Source organism: Pholcus phalangioides, unplaced genomic scaffold (assembly GCF_987345545.1).
Source record: "Pholcus phalangioides strain wild (caught in Gottingen) unplaced genomic scaffold, Ppha-v1.0 ptg000008l_1, whole genome shotgun sequence".
Lineage (NCBI taxonomy): Eukaryota > Metazoa > Arthropoda > Arachnida > Araneae > Pholcidae > Pholcus > Pholcus phalangioides.
Genome location: NW_028301601.1, coordinates 63115061 through 63129682, shown reverse-complemented (window position 1 = coordinate 63129682; position 14622 = coordinate 63115061). Strand labels below are relative to the sequence as shown.

General features: G+C 32.1%; 1 long non-coding RNA gene across 1 annotated transcript; it reads right to left on the bottom strand.

Annotated features, from left to right (window-relative positions):
• Positions 1-8446: 8446 nt before the first annotated feature.
• On the bottom strand, positions 8447-11804 carry LOC149084737 (uncharacterized). Its single transcript, XR_016193003.1, has 2 exons — positions 10690-11804; positions 8447-8703 (listed from the first exon to the last, which is right to left on the bottom strand). It is a non-coding gene; the product is annotated as an uncharacterized LOC149084737 (long non-coding RNA).
• Between the last annotated feature and the right edge of the window lie 2818 nt (positions 11805-14622).

Here is a 14622-nt window from a genome sequence, read left to right as displayed (position 1 = left end):
CAATGCGGGATCACCTATGTTATGTATGGTGGAGGGCGGAGAATGATTGTCCCATCTCTATCTGTCTATGCTCCATATAACAGTAAAAGTTTTAAAACAAGGTTATTTAAAGCCGAGAAAGACCTTTATTCGATGACTGCATAGCACTGGTAACAGAAGGAGGAGACAGAAAATTCCCTATTATTATGTCATTGTTTTGTTAGATGCCTCGGTATATATAGCTTTCTTGCAATAATTTTAGAAACTAATCCACTGAAGGCAATTTTAGCTGAAATCATTTTTTTTTACTTTCGTGTTCCTGCAGTTGTGGTAAAAAAATTATTTTGTTTGATCAAAATAAAAGATGTTCTACTGTATAGAATAATGCAGAAAAAACCAAGCAAGATATAGTTTATAATGAAGGGCCCGTTTATAATGAAGTCGGAAAAAATGGTGAAACTCTTCGTAATATATGAACTTTGTTCTGTACCAGCTTGAAAAGTGATGCGTTTAAGAAAAATAAAATATTTTACATGCATGATACACATTTTACAGTAATCTGAGCATTCTTAAAATAGATTAAAATAACACACTTTAATAACAATTAAATATTTATTTATTTAAAGTCTCATGCAATTGCATACATCAACAAAAATATGTCAATCATTGGCTTTTCTTTCTTGATATTTTTGTGGACTTTTTTTCTTTCAGTAAGAACACAGACATTGGAAAAAAATTTCATCTCATTTTTTGAAAACCTTTAACCATTTAAAGGTCAATGTTCCATAAATGAAACATAGTTCTTATTTGCAAAAATATCAGATGAAAATTAATTCAAACATTTCCGGTTTTTTTATCGTACATAGAAAAAGGAATCAAAGTATTTTTTTGAAATAAATTCAGAAACTTCAGGTTAATATATAATTATAAGTAATATACACTTTTTTTGACGGAATTTTCAAATTTGACATTTGGACATTTTTTCCCATTTTGATAAAAATTTGCAAAATTTCAATTTTGAAGTAAATTGAAAATTATTTTGTGTGTTTCTACCATATAAAACATTTAATACATCAATCAAAGTAAATCAATTAGTTTCTTTGTACTGTTACACCTCAACAAGCTACACGCGTTCAAAAATGCATGGGAGCAGGATTCTAGGGATGAGCAATGTGCTGCTTCAAAATTTTCCTATTCGCACCACAGAGTGTTGTCATCATTTTCGATGTGTATAGAAGCTGATTCTGAGTAATATGAGACAGAGGAATTTGCTTTCTGGGACTTGATTGTTTATATTGTACTTTTTATTCTTGCATTCTTAGAAATACGTGTTTTTGCAAATTGCAAACTAATAAAACTGTTAAAAAGATATCTCACCTTAAAATAAGCTGTAGGATAATTAGATAGAAACTACTTCCAAATTAGAAGATGTAGATATACAAATACAAATAAATACAAATACAACGCCACAACAGGCAAAATGCCCAACGAGGTGGCTGAGAAAAAGATGCCCATAACAGATATGGATGTCATACATTTCAAAAATACAGCAACCCAATTAAAAATGCAATTATAAACAATATATACACATGATAAAATGTTATATACAATGCCCATAAAGAATACTTATGGTTGACTTATTTGCCAATACTTGTCTTATATATGCCAATCACCTGCTAATGAACCTGGGAACATCATGGATGAAGAGGATATTGTTGAAAATGATCTAGTAACAACATTTCCAACATACAATTTGATGTATGTGTAATGGTAAATATATTTTGCAACAACGAGGATGAGGTGTTAGAAACTCCCAAAGCATGTTCTTCGAAAGAGGTGAGGCAAAAAACAGGAGCAAACTGTAAGTGCAACACTCATGTAAAAATTTCAAGAAAAGGCAAGAAGCTTCTGAGCAATCCAAAAAGCAAACAAAAACCATTGCATGGGACAAAAAAAATTCTATCAAGAACCTGATCAAAACCACAGCCGTGAATTCCATTGGAAAAAAGATTTGTCATATGACCATTATAGCATGCTTGATAATTCATTCAGAGTTGCGAGAAGCAGATCCTATCACTTATTTAGAATTCCGAAGAGAGGTGACAATGAACCTTTTACAAACGAGAAGAAGGGGTAAACCATTCATTCAGGTCCACGTTGTCAACTGAAAGATACCAGGTCATCTGATGGCCATTATATTGTGTCTGCAATGCAAGGACAATGTGCGTTTTGCCAAAAATAATACACTATGTATAAATACTACCGATGTGACAAACAAGTTTTATCAAAGATGCTTTCCTTCCTTTATCACGGACATTAGAAAAAAATTTCAATTCTCCACACACGTTTGTGTCAAAAAAAAATGTGTTATGAATCTGTAGAAGAAAACAGAAAATTTCATGTGATAACTATACTCCAGAAATAAATAACTGTCAGAATATAGGTGATAGTTTCAGCTTTCACTTCTCCAGAAGTGTCAATGTTGTATTTATGAAACATCATGAAAAAGGAAAAAAAAAGAATTTTTGTTCTTCAAATTTCAAAGTTGATTTATGTATAGGCATGTCAAAGGACCTGAAACTCTAAATTTAAAAATAAATAAATAAATGACTGTTCATAGTTCAGCCTTTAAACTAGTGATTCCCAACATGGGCGTTAATGCCCCCTAGGGGCTATGGAATGTTCCGGGGGCGGCGGTAGAAGCTACGAGTACAACATAGGATTCTATGGGTTAGATTGCGGTGGGGGGGGGGGGGCGATGGGAGAAAAACATTTCTGAAGAAGGGGGTGATGGGACAGAAAAGGTTGGTAAACTATGCTTTAAACGGTTAAAGAAAGAATAATAAACTGCAAATAATCCTGAATTTTTTTTAACACCTCTCACTTTCTTTTTCAATTTTTTGCTTTCACCAACTGCACAGCTACAGTTTTTGTGGCAATGAGTAGCATTTTGCCCTTGGACATTTAATTTGCACACTATAAAACCATCACAACCAATGTCCAAATCAAAAAGTGGTTTGAAGGTTAATTTCTTCAGTATAAATAACCTCAGTTCTTTCTTTCTAATGATGCTTTCTGAAAACAAAGTAAGATTTAACAAAGAAATGAAGGGAAAAAAGAGTAAAATAGGATTTTACAATACCCAAAACAGTACTACTAGAATGTCTTCCAAGGAAAGAAAGGTTACATTATCAGTTGCAGAAAGGTAAATTTACACAGACAAGAAGATTTAAATAAGATTACAAAGAAATTCGTGACAATTCCATGCTTGACAACTGGTCGAAAATTTGATACAGATGTACTTTGTTAAAATCAGTGTTTGTTATAAGCAATCTAAATAGCATAGATAAGCAATACAAAATTCACAGGAAACGGGGGGAAAAACTTTGTTATATGTAAATTTCATAATATCTGTGTTTATTATAAGCGAATCTAACTATTAAAATTAAAACTCATCACAAAGAATTTTTTAAATGGTCTTCTCTTCTTTCCATAAATACTAGTTCAGACTTTTATAAATTTTAATTACTCTGTGTGTGTGTGAGTGTGTAGAATCTTGATTACCCAATGCTTAATTATTAGGGACTCTGTTAATTTCTTCCATGATAATTTTTTGCTCTTAGCGATGAGGAAAATTGTAGCTGAACTCAGAAATTTCCAATAGATTGGGGGGTGAATAACATATTATCAGAGAAAGACTGTTGACAGATCTAGCTGGGCTTGTTGAAGAAATGAAAGGGTTTAAAAAACCCCAGTTATTTCAGGACTGCTGAAACAAAGCACATCAAGTTAAGTGAGATATCTCGTCATTGCCGCTACAAGGGTTAAAAGGAGTCATTCAGTTAAAATAGCAAGGGCATTGTAATTAATCAGAAACAATGATGCTGAAAAATAACTTTGGAGTACATATGGAAAGAAAAGGATGACCAAACTGGCTGTATACTGGTTAAATGTACGATGCAGAATTTTGATTACCACTAGTATAGAAGATACAGAACCTTGTGAATTGTGATTACATCGATGCATATTTGAAGATTCTGAAATTTCTCATGTAGGCTTGTGCCAATTATGTTGAATAATCAAGGTTCTACTGCACTGACATTACTTTTTCTTCTTCATCTTTGAATTCCACAAATAAAGTAAAGTGTAATAAATCATAATCCACTTGCGAGAATAATGAATTTCAATAATCACACTACACACAAACAAGATCAATAAAAGCTGTAAATTTGTAATAATTAAGAAATAGAACATTTCCCTCCCCCTCTTTTTCATAGATAACCTGAGAACATTTTATCATAAGTAGCATGTCGTGAAATGAGATGCAATTTCAAGCTCTTTTTCTGGATGAAACTCTTCCCACAGAAATGGCAAGCATGAGGCTTGACTCCAGTATGCGTAGCCATATGATGATGGAGAGCGGTTGAGTAATAAGATGAATACGGGCAAAAGCTGCACTTGTGATGGCCACCTTTCTTGGCAGGATCATTACTAGATGGCACTGAGGGGAACAAAGAATCTGCAAAATTATGACACATCTTTAACTGAAAAACTGTTAGTTTAACAAACAAATAACATACAAGTATGAGACACAAAGAAGGAAACATATCTACTCACATAAGGTACGAAATTTTTATTGAGAAATAAAATTTTCAAGAGAAATGAATTTTATTTGGGAAAAAAGGATTATGCAGTAGCCCCTCATTCCAACATGCATTTAGATACTTTGCACTTTTTATTGGAACTGCTGATAAAAATTCGATTACATTAGTTTTAGATAAAGTCATGAGTAATATTGAGCTTCCAGTTTATTTTAATTTTTTTTATCTTTCGACATATATATGAAATTTACTTGTCCTCTCAGAATCGGGTAAGAGAGAATAGTAAATCAAACATTAAAATAACTGTCCAGAAGAGTATAAAAAAAGCCATGTATAGCATGTAGCCATGCTTTACAGTCAACGCTCATTTTACAATGACCATACGTTATTCAGACTGTTCAATTAAAACGATTGGTGGTATGTGATAAGTCCCATTTTTTCTTAATTTTCATCCCATATTATTTTAATTCCAGTATAAAGACTTACAGAGAAAATTCAATCCAATGCAACATATGAACTCAGCTCTGCCCTGGCTCTATTTTTGTGAAAACTGCACAAAATCCAAATTTTTCATTTGCAAAAATTGTGTTAGAACTTGATCCTCAACATCGAAGAATTCAGTGTACTACATTTAATTATATATGTATATAATCATCACAATTTTATTATTTTTTCTAACAATGATGTAGATTCACTACAATTGTTTACATTGTAACGAAATTAATATTTTTTATTCCATTCAAGTCTGAATTTTCTTATAATGTCAGTTTTCCATGAAATGAAGGGGGGAGTGAGAAGCTTGTTATGACACATGCTGGCTGTATAAAGTTATCAATTTGTTAGGGGGTCATAAATGAACTAGGGGGTCGCTAGAGATTCTTTTTAAAATGAAAACGTCTAAATAAGAAATTTACTTTTATTATTGCAAACCTGAATAAAAATATGTCAAAACTAAAAAATGTCTTCACTTAGTCGAGCTACATAGAGAAACCCATATGTATCATACAATGTCATTTTATCAAATTCTACTTGTACAATAATCAATGTATCAAGTTTATATTCATACAAGTTGACTAAGAATGAATCATTCGATTTCAAAATTATACACATTTTTCTAAATTAAAAGTATAGAAGGTGATAAGTATTATAGGAATATAAGAAGGGAAATGTCTATGTTTTTTTATAAACAATATTATAATGGTCGATTTCAAGCGAAAAAAAAAAATTGAAATCGAATGATTCTTTCTGAAGCACCCTGTATATAAAAATTAAGGAACATACACCTCACTGCACGTCCATCTTGCATAAGAAACGCTAACTATGTCAAGAAACAAAATAAATATGCATATAAAATTTTTAAAAAATAATGAATGTCATTAAAAATCCATATCGCCAAATTAAAACAGAAAAACAAGCACCCTGAAAAGTGCTTCCAGGAGAGCACATTTATCTTCAAAAAAATCGGAAATGTGCTGGAAAACCGGGACATATGATCACTGCATGTGTGAGGTCACTGATAATTTTTTTGATGGTGGGGGGTCACACTTCAAAATGCTTGGGTACTACTGTCTTACACAATGAATCTCAAGAATCCAATCAAAGAAAAACAAGAATCAAGTCATCCGCATAATTTAACTGTAAATGAAAAAACTGGGTACAAAATAAATGAATTATATAACTTTAATTATTTTAGAAATACATAATATCTTCTAAAAAAAGCACCAGCTCTTCACAAAACATGATTTTGTTATAATGAAAAAAAATCTTTATGGTATTTATTCGATGATAATTTTCTTCAAACAGTTTGATAATTCAATTCAATAGCTCAAAAATCACTTGCTGTAAATTAACAAGAATTGACTGATTTTTGATCCCCTTAGTGCAAAATTTCAAGCTGAGCATAGTAATATTCAGAGAATAATCACAGACTAGCTAAAATTCATCACCTTGGGTAATATAACAAACATTTATATTTTACACAACATGCGTATCTGGTACTTTAACTCTCAAAAATATTTTATAAAATTCTAGCATTAGAATATTTATAAAATATTTTTGAGATATTTGATATACATTTGATAATATTTCACACATTGATCAGTTTGAAATCATTGGTGGTCCGCTGGTCTGAGACTAGTTGATTACACAATTGGACCACTGAGAAAAAAATTGTGGTGTTCTGTAGGACAAGTAGCGAAAAACATATCCAGTCAGTTTGACACCTGAAAATGTCTAACTTTTTATGAATATGTTAAAAAAGCATGTGCGTTTATGTGAAGATGTGTTGTTTCAATTATTTCGTAATCAATGTTGCTGTTTGAATCTTAGCAGAAAAATATTCAGTATATTATACTTCCTTAGTAGCAAATATCTTTTGCAAAATGTTTTCTGAAAATGTAACTTAAAAAGGAATGGCTCTTCAAACCTCCATACTTGTTTATCGATAAAGTCACCGAATCAACAGTGGCGGTGGATTCATAAGGTTTGATTAAAGTTCTACTTATATCTCATGGCTTTTTGCACCCCCTTGGTGGTACAGTCAAACCTCGTTAGTGCGTCTCCCGGTTAACACGTCACTCCACTTACCGAGTCACTTTTTGGAAGTCCTAATTGTCATTGGGTAGAAATTGGCACAGCTATGGCTTACTCTGTTTAACGAGTCACTCCGCTTACTAAGTCATATTTTTGCTCTCCCAAGAGTGACTCATTAACGAGGTTTGGCTGTATATCACTTCTAAATGACAATATATTTGAGAGTGACAATATCAACATGCTGAGCAATGCTGTCTGTAAGCTTTGCATGTGACACAGTGCACAGTGAAAATGTTTCGTTGCATGCGAGATTACCAAACACACCATTAACAGAGACAGGTATTTTTTTCAGCCCAAAAAATCTCTTTTCTTGATGTGTTTTGGGCTTAGAAAAAACTAATGTCTTAACCTGAAGACCTATTGCTGTAGTGTCTATACTCAGCAGCATAATGCTCATGGAGACCAATAACTTTTCTTTCTAAAGTTTATCATAACATTAATATCCAGAAGGATACGTTACCAAAGTTTATAACATTTTATTACACCACACACAGGAGAAAAAGAAAAAGGTCCCTGCACTTAAAGTGGTGAACATAAGTAAAAAAAGTTGAAGCTGATTGGGTATTTTGATGGGGTTCATTCAATAGGTCAGGGTTTAATCCAAGCTATTAGATTAATTTTATTAATTTTCATTTTCTGCACATTTCAGAATGTTAGAGTGAAAGGGTAAGATAACTTTCCTGTGTGCAAAATCAACCAAATTCTAAAAACATAGATTTCTATTATTGAATTAAATTCCTTATTTGAAAGGTAGATGGCAACTCCTACCAACATGCATATCATAAGCATTGCTCTAGACACCCCACTTCCAGGCTGCAAGTAAACAGATATTCAGAAGCCAGTTGCATAGAAAAGTATACCCTCTAGAGCCGATATCAAAGACATTAAGGAAATGCATTTCAAATGCATTCAAAAGATTGGAAGACAATGCTTTGTGGAGTGAGACTGAAAAAGAGGAGAGTTGTAGCATAGTTTTGGACGGAGAGTCCAAGTTCATGAAAGATAATAAAAAAACATGGTTGCTTGCCTTAATATGTGCAATTTATGATAATACCTGTATATGAACTAAATAAGGAGTTACAAAATCTGTTTTTCCTTATTTTGATCTCTAAACTCATACCTCATTCTATACGCAAGATCATCCTATAAGCAAACAAATACAGCATATGCATGCTTATACTTAAAACACTAAATGACAGCATCAATGGATACAGTGATTCACAAAATGCTGAGGCACCAAAAGACAGGTATAAAATTAAGATCTTCACATCAAATATTGCAAGTATAGTTTTAATAAATATCTCAGTTCACAGCTAAGTGGTAGAAAGTTTCGCATGGCGGAAGAATACATGAGTTTTGAGACTGTCCTTCTGTATGAATCCCTTGCCGCAATGATGACAAGTGTATGGCCGATTTCCTGTATGAGTAGCAACATGGTGACGCAGATTTGTTGTGTAATACGTCGAGTATGTACAGTAGGGACACTTGTGTCGTTTCTCTGGTGTGTATCTTGCAACAAAGATATTGCTGGCTGAAATGGATGCAACAAGAGCAAATAATATTCACTTGTTCAAAATAAAAATTTTCCTTTCAAACTATTACTTTTATTATTTTTAAGATAACAAAAATATTGAAAATTAAATGCAAGAGCAAACAATACTTTAACCAACACATACTTTTTGTGGCATGGAAGAAAACATAAAAATCAGAAAATTAAATTTTATTACAAAAAAATTCGATTTTATGATGCAATACTCGTATGCCAATTGAAAACTGTATCTACAGTCGATCCTGGTTATAACGTTCCCACTTATGTTTTCTCGCTTAGCGTGACTTTTTTTTTTTTGGGGTCTAAACTCAATAATTATCATTAAGATTTCCTGTTTAAAGTGTTTTCCCACTTACAATGGTTCTTGTTGGTGAGTGGTTTTTGAAAAAGATTATAAGTGAATTATTATAAGCGAAAGATTATTATCAACTGTAAATATATATTTTTTTATCTTTTTTTTTTTTTGTGACTGCTTGTGTGGCAGTTACATATTACAGTTATTATACCTGGTGTACCAGTCACCTGGACATACCCAGCATTAGAGTTTACAGCCATATACATGTATATGCATTGTGCAACATTACTAGAAAAATCTAATTGATCATTTCCCTGACCAAAATACCTGAAAAAAGAAATTTAATTCAAAATCTTAACCTTCGACATCTTTTTTTTAGTTTGTTTTTTTCCCCTCAAAGAATTTTTCCCTGACCTTCATCAAATACAGTAAAACATCTCTTGCAGACACGGGTGGGGCAAAAAAATTTGTTCGCACAAGAGAGGCTACTGTTAATCTGTGAGTCTGACGAGCATACTTTTATTATATGGGGAAAATTATTTGGCCATAAAAGAGAGGTGACCGCATCTGAGGTTGTTAAGAGGAGTTTTACTGTACTGTTTCTCTATTTTCCTGACTTTCCTGGTCACTGGTAACCCTGCTATGCCTGATGCCTCAGGGGTCAAACCATGGGGGAACGACAGAATTTCCTATTGGTCCGAAATTACAGGGAAGGGACACAAAAACAAATACCTGCCTAACGTAGCATATTTTTGTCTCTAATTGCAGCTATGAATCATACACAGAAAATTGATACTTATTATTAATCTTAAATATAAAAGATGGAACTTTCCAGTTGACATGCTTTTCATACAGGCTGAAACTTTTTTCCCCTATATGAAGGTTGACTCCCTAATGATTGGAGAGCAAAAATTATCTTTAATTTACACATGATTCGAATGACAAATATCATCACACAAACACTGATGTTTATCGACAGGTATAGAAATAGCCGAAATGAAAATGATGAATTTTTATTAATCACGTTTCTTACAATTAAAAATTTAAAAGGAAAAAAAACAATATATTCATAATTTTGATAATTTTCAACCAAAATAAAACCCTTTTACAAACGTTTCACAACAACATTCATTAATCCACTATACACATAGCAAATATTTTGATAATTATGGGAACAAAGAAACATTCATTGCAGCTCATATTGCAGGAAAACTGAAATTTCAAATTCTGAATTATAATAATAATTTTTTTTTTTTGGTCAGCAATGTGTGCTGCAAAATATTTTAAAATTTGAATTAAAAAAATTATAAAAAGAAAAAAAAATGTTTCAGCAAACCAATCAAATTTATTTCTCTAGTTTTTTTAATATTGATAGATTGACCTGTGAATAGTTTTGAATAAAGATGAAAAATCAGCCCTCCTTAATTAATATCTCAAAATAGAAAATTTTTGATTGATTTATGGTTCTGTACAAATTTGGGGATCATTCAGAAACAAGAAACTGATTCAATAAATTGCTCATAAAATTGAAAAAATTATAAAAATGTGTAATTCACTGGCTCTATACATTTTTTAAGTTATAAAATGATTTTTTGCACGTAAGATAAGATACATATAAGTTTAAAGATATAGGTAAATAATGCTATTCATTTATCGCTCTCTCACTTACGCACCTTTCTTCCTTGTTCCCTTGCACCTATGCATAAGTGAGAGATCATGGTATCATCATCATCAATACTGTATATATATATATATATCACCAATAACATAGAGAGAGAGAACATGTATTAATCTACAAAAATATTGCTCCAATGACTAGGCTGTAGAACAAATTAAAAAAACCTGAATAATCATTTTAATAACATTTCTCTAGTAATTTTTGATAAAAAATTCTTGTACAAATTCCTCTTCATTTTCATTGAATTTTTATTTCATCTACCTCATTACCTAATTTAAATCAACTATTCATGACTATTTCAATGAACTTTTAGCACCAATGAAGATTTTGGTGTTTCCGAAAAGCTAGAAATAAAAAAGAAAACTATATACTAAAAAATACACTCGATCAATAAAATCAGCTGACTCAGGTTTATCCCACCAAAGTGAATAAAATCATTACCATAATTTTTGGCCTATAATCCATCTATTAAATAATATTCACGATGACAAAAATCATGAAAAAGGTATCAACTATCATAAAAACATTATTACTATCATGATATGCCATGATATATCAAAATCTGATTTTTGAAGAATTTTAATGATTTCAAATGAATTAAATTTGAAAGTTGCATCATTTGAACAAAATTTTCATTATTAAATGGGTCTAGATCACCAATCATGGATAGAAACATTGTCACAAATTTCTCTTACTTTTTTGTGTAGTTTCACCTCAGCACAAAAAAAAAAAAAAAAAAAGGGGGAAAAAAATGTGCATTCTATAAAAAAATGTATCTTTCATTTAATTACCTATTTATACCTAAATCTGTTTGTTATTTTTTTATTAAATTTGCAAATCATGATGAATATTTTTTTGAATAAACACAGTTATTAAATGTAGGCAACATCCATACAATCAAAATAGGAAGATAATCCCTGACAAATTTACTGTTTCTAAATATAGATTATGTTGAGAGTTACATGCCAAAAACTATGGCAACTGAAATTTTGGTACTCTTGCAGTTTGAAAAATCAAGAGATAAATCAAATAAATCAACTTAATAAATTTAGAATGTTTTCCTTTATCTCTTTGGGCCATTCAAGTATTACGTAAGCAGACTTTCAGCCATTTTTGACCTCCCCCTCCCCCCCATCAGCAAAAGTCAGCAAAACACTGACACCCCCCCCCGTCAGCAAAATTTCGTCAGCAGCTTAGAATATTTCATATCTTAAAAAGGGGTGGTTGATGACGTAAGCGACCTTCAACCCCCCCCCCCCTCAATGCTGACGTAATACTTGAATGACCCCTTTAAAAAAAAAAACATAAACTATTTACTCATTGAACGAACCCCCTTCATTTGATGAAAATGAGTATCATCATTTACGCGTATTATTAACATATATACCTGCAGGAAATAAACTTTTTATATAATTTCCAAGAGGGAAAGAAAATTCACTGATCTGCACAAGAAAAATGACAATCCACATAAATAATAAAACAAAAAAATTTCACTAAATTGAACAGTATCTCTTAAACCAGTGGCAGATGTTTGTGGATATTGGTATTCCGTGAAGGAAATTTAAAATATTTTTACTTTGATAAAAGTTTAGAGAAGGGAAAAGGGGCATGCAAAATTTTTATCATTGCACTAAATTAATGACAGTGAAATTAATAGAAAATGGAATGTTTGCTGAGATTTTATAATGCACCAATACAGAACTCATTCATTTCATTCTCAACTTTATAACACATAAAACATAGATCACAACCTGATAAGTTTAAGAAAATAAAAAAACTAAACTGAAATACCCAAATTAGTGGTTTCAAGCCTGGCACAAATGCTACATAAAAAAGTTGCTATGATACTGTTTATTTAGAAGACGCCAACGAATAAGGCAAATACACAAAAAACAATAAAAGTCCTAATGCATTTCAACACCAATGGGTGCCGTCTTCAGAGGAAAAATTTAACCACTAGTTTCACTGACCAAGTTTCCCATTTGGGTTGAATACCAAATCTTCACGCTCGGTTGCTCAGCGGAAGAAGTACGTCTGTTCACTTCAAACGTCGTGGTCAGAATGAAGCTGTGAGCCTGCGTGAGATGCTACAATTTTTCCTCTGAAGATGGCACCCATTGGTGTTGAAATGCATTAGTACTTTTATTATTTTTTGTTATTCGTTGGTGTCTTCTAAATATTCTTGGGCAAAGTGGATCAACTCTTCTATGATACTGTTTACTGTTCTTGTTCTGAAATGGGAATCAAACTAATAAAAGACAAAACTAATGCAAGTAAAAAGACAGCCTTAAAGAAACAGTTATATATTATGGTCATCTTAGTCAAAATCTAGCATCTTCATATTGTCAGACTTCAGACTCGGACATTAACATAGGCTTACATTTATATCATTAGGGCTAGGATTTTCATGACCTAAAAGCTGCTTAAAAATGCTCAATAAAAAATGCATTTATGATCTAAAAAACTAAACACGAAAAATTAACCTGAAAATTTCCTCTTTTATTTCCAGTAAAGTTAATTTTAGTCATATGATGTACCAATGAGGAATATTAATGCAATTAAAACTATTCTAAATCATCAGTTGTAGCTTGAACTGAAATTGCTCAATTCAACAAGTGCCAAATGTATAGGCCTCCCATAGAATCAGTAACACAATTTTTTTTAAAATTATTTTGACTTCTGTACCAAACTGACATTATATGCTTTACTGCCTAAAAGCATATCCCATGGGAAGGAGGGGGAAGGGGACACACACTTGAAAATACTAATTTATCTATAAACTTATTATTAAAATAAGAGTATAGTCGAACCTTCTCCAGACAAATTTGCCCAATATACCACATTTCAACGTGTATAAGAACCCCTTTTTGCCAAAAATTGAGTTGAAATTGGGGTTTTTTTACATGGATAGTTAGAGATACCTTAACAATTTCTTTCCAAATTTTCAGCCCAAAAAATCAGGAGGTCCCTTATACACATTAAAATACTGTAATTTTCACTTAATAAGAATTAAATATTTTTCATATTGGACATAATCAATTCAATTTTTTGTTGGTTATTATGAAATTCATTTAGGGCGAAATAATTTCAGTATCTCTTTTCGACTTTAGAAATAAGTTTGACCATATTTTATTTTTCTGTATTGATATAGTAACACATACAGGCAAAACAACCTAGAGAGTTTGTGAGCATGTAAATAACCCAAGCAGAGGAGTGACCTAGAGTGTGAAGAAACCAGTTGGTGAATGGCCAAAAGAGCAAATAATGAAGTGTGCAGGCATGCAAGTAACAAATTCTGATTTATTTTAATTTTCTCAATTGGCCACCGGGCCCCTGTGAAGTGCACACGGAGTCCCGGTTGAGAACCGATTCCCTAGAGAGTGTTTGAGCATGAAGTTTTATCCAAACTTTTTATACAAATTTAAGGATGTTATATGTTTCCCATTGTTTATTTTACCTGACTATTTTTTTTTACAAAACATGCTACAGATATATAATGAGCAGTAGCGTGAGCAGGATTCCTTCAGGAAGAGGAGGGGAAGGCCACCTTTTCTTCCCTCCAAGCGAGGGTTCGTTTTTTACTGCAAAAAATATTAACTAGAGTGTCCGAAACTCCAAGTACTTTTATCATGAAATTTTTATCTATCTGAAAGAGAAATGAAAAGTCAATAAATGAACAGAGCTCTGAGTGCAGGTTCTTTTCTTGGAGTTATTGGGGAGACTTTCATTCTTACCGCCTTTGAATGAGCCGTACTGCAAACACTGTAGGGGGGAAAAAACATTTTGTACCAAGGATGAAAAAAAGTGTTACTGGCTGGGCGGAACCGAAATGTCAATCTTTATTATCACCACACTGTCTGTGGTGTCATATACCACTGTTTGCAAGAGGGGTAGGCAATGTATTTTACTACAGCAACCTGCCGATTTT